This window comes from Protopterus annectens, chromosome 13.part0 (assembly GCF_019279795.1).
Source record: "Protopterus annectens isolate FY-2018-M chromosome 13.part0, PAN1.0, whole genome shotgun sequence".
NCBI lineage: Eukaryota > Metazoa > Chordata > Ceratodontiformes > Protopteridae > Protopterus > Protopterus annectens.
The window spans coordinates 123,295,874-123,299,365 of record NC_056747.1 but is presented as its reverse complement, the minus strand read 5'-3'; positions in this window follow the sequence as shown (position 1 = coordinate 123,299,365).

Here is a 3,492-nt window from a genome sequence, read left to right as displayed (position 1 = left end):
GGAATGGTGTGTGTGTATGGTGTATGTATGTTCGTGATTGTGTAATTCGGGATTCTGGGTTTCAGTTTTGTGAATGGTTCGACTTTATAGTCTCAGGTTACTGAAATTCAGGATTTCAGTAATTTGAGATTATGAAGTGAAACCATATACATTTCAGAAGTGATATACTGACTTTCCTTTTACTCATAACAGTTGAAGAAAAATCATTGTCAAATCTAACAAGAGTTTTCTCCAGTTTTTTATAGGAAGATTTGCCCAGGTTGTTTTTAAGACTAAGTCTTTATCGTGACTGGAAATAAACTTTACTGATATAGATCTGGGAGAGGAAGAGTTTTTTAAAGTTGCCATAGGGAAGAGACCTATAGGTTCTTTCAGTTCAGAAGGAGTGTGCCTCAGGTAGATTCAAAGTTTTGGTAACCATGTATTCAGAAAATTAATCATATTTTCACTTTTCTATTATTCTGGATACCATATATATTCTAATGTTATTCCTTTTTGACCTATTTTACAAATTTTCTTTTTTATCAAGAAAGTCGTTGTTCTGAGAGAGGATGAATTCTGTATTATTCTCATTCTCAGTTACTTTGCCATCTAGGTCTGTAATTGATTCTTCCGTACTCAAGATTTGTTGTTTTTGGCGAACGATAACTTCATGTATCAGTTTAATCTGTTTCCTGCATTCAGCTTTTATTGCATCAATTTTGTTGCCAAGTTTATCTATTATTACAGATAAGTCCTGTATTGTTGTGAATAAATTGAAGTTCTTTCTTCACTGGCATATACTGAGAAGAAGTTTTAAAATGACTCATTCTGAAGAAGCTTGTAGGTCTATTTTAAAGTATTTTGACAGGAAATTGTCAAAGTTGATAAATGTTTTAGCATAACTTCAGCACCTGTGGAATGTTTCTGAAGAATTTTGAGGATAATTCCTGTCAGAAATAGACGTTAATAGGTAGAGCAAAAACTGAGTGCTGCTAGCAGTTCACCATCTTGTCCACACGCCTAGCATGCATCTTCTGATAAAACAGTTTCCAAAGCTGTTGGTTGACAAGACATGATGGTCACTACTGGTCTTTGTGTCAGTGATTATTTAAAAAAAGGTAAGACATTTCTTTTTTTAAATATTTAATTTTTTATACATGATTGCTCCCTCCATGTCTGCTAAGCACCAGCCCCCTCCCATAGGAATTGAACCCGTTCCTTCTTGATGGTGGTGGTCTGCCTGTACCAAATAAGAGCCAGGTGGAGATGCCTTTCATTTAGGAAGCCTTGGAGAAATTTGTTTCAATGATTTGTCCAACACCTACTTGGCTGACAAGAGACGGCATCCTCATACCAAAATCATGAGTGTTCGGCTGCACCCACACAGACTAGTTTCTCTGTTTCAGGTTGGACCCAAATTTTCCTCAGTATGGAGAACTGCCCCTTACTGCTTCCTTCTGTGTAACTCTCTTAGCTCTGGACACAACCAATGAGGGTATTTCCAGTTTTGGTATCTAGTCCTACACCCCAGGTGGTTAATGTGAGCACCACATCACCACAGGATGTCCAGTGCACCCCATTCATGTATGAAGCTTATATTTCCTGGTCTGCAGACGTGGGCATTGAGCAAGCCTCACCTTGCAGTTCACTGAAAATCATCTGCCTCCTACCTCAAGCTGGCATAAGCTAGTCACTCTTAATACCGTTCCCAGTTCTTGCAGAGTGCGGGGATCACTCCAGTGGCTCTACTCGACAGAGGCACTGGAAACTAAGGTCGGGTGGCACGATGCCAGGGTTGTAAAGGCTCCAGGGCCATTAGCCTAGTACACACCTATGAACCAAGCAGTCAGGGCTTTATCCATCTACACCACAGACCATTTTTTTAAACAATGGCATTATATAATAGCAAGAACACCCACCCAAATGTGATTTGTTGTTAAAGTATAACTTTTACTACAGTTTCTATAGGATATGAAACATGGAAACAGGTTAGTTTATAGCATGCACCAGATTGTTTGGGCAACAGTTTATTTTATCTATCTATCCTTTGTTGACTGGGTCAGTCCCATTAGGCTACTGACTACTTTTCAGGGGAGACCCAATATGGTATTTATACTAATAGGGGAAATTTGGCCAGGGCATTGGAGAACTTCTCCTACTCTTTTTGAAATGTGCCATGGGATATTTTGTATCCACTTATACTACCCCCCAGCAGCAAAGTTAAGAGTGTTACATGTGTAGCCACTGACACCACTGGACTAAAGGTAGGAGTGCTAACTGTGTAGCCACTGACACTACTGGACCAAAGGTAAGAGTGCTACCTGCTTAGCCACTGACACCACTGGACCAAAGGTAAGAGTGCTAACTGTGTTGCCACTGACACTACTGGACTAAAGGTAGGAGTGCTACCTGTTTAGCCACTGACACCACTGGACCAAAGGTAAGAGTGCTAACTGTGTAGCCACTGACACTACAGCACCAAATGTAAGAGTGCTACCTGTTTAGCCACTGACACTACTGGACCAAAGGTAGGACTGCTACCTGTTTAGCCACTGACACTACTGGACCAAAGGTAAGATTGCTACCTGTTTAGCCACTGACACTACTGGACCAAAGGTAAGAGTGCTACCTGCTTAGCCACTGACACCACTGGACCAAAGGTAGGAGTGCTACCTGCTTAGCCACTGACACCACTGGACCAAAGGTAGGAGTGCTACCTGCTTAGCCACTGACACCACTGGACCAAAGGTAAGAGTGCTAACTGTGTAGCCACTGACACTACTGGACTAAAGGTAGGAGTGCTACCTGTTTAGCCACTGACACCACTGGACCAAAGGTAAGAGTGCTAACTGTGTAGCCACTGACACTACAGCACCAAATGTAAGAGTGCTACCTGTTTAGCCACTGACACTACTGGACCAAAGGTAAGAGTGCTACCTGTTTAGCCACTGACACTACTGGACCAAAGGTAGGAGTGCTACCTGTTTAGCCACTGACACTACTGGACCAAAGGTAGGAGTGCTACCTGTTTAGCCACTGACACTACTGGACCAAAGGTAGGAGTGCTACCTGTTTAGCCACTGACACTACTGGACCAAAGGTAGGAGTGCTACCTGTTTAGCCACTGACACTACTGGACCAAAGGTAGGAGTGCTACCTGTTTAGCCACTGACACTACTGGACTAAAAGTAGGAGTGTTACCTGTTTAGCCACTGACACTACTGGACCAAAGGTAGGAGTGCTACCTGTTAAGCCACTGACACTACTGGACTAAAGGTAGGAGTGCTACCTGTTTAGCCACTGACACTACTGGACCAAAGGTAAGAGTGCTACCTGTTTAGCCACTGACACTACTGGACCAAAAGTAGGAGTGCTACCTGTTTAGCCACTGACACTACTGGACTAAAGGTAGGAGTGCTACCTGTTTAGCCACTGACACTACTGGACCAAAGGTAGGAGTGCTACCTGTTTAGCCACTGACACTACTGGACCAAAGGTAGGAGTGCTACC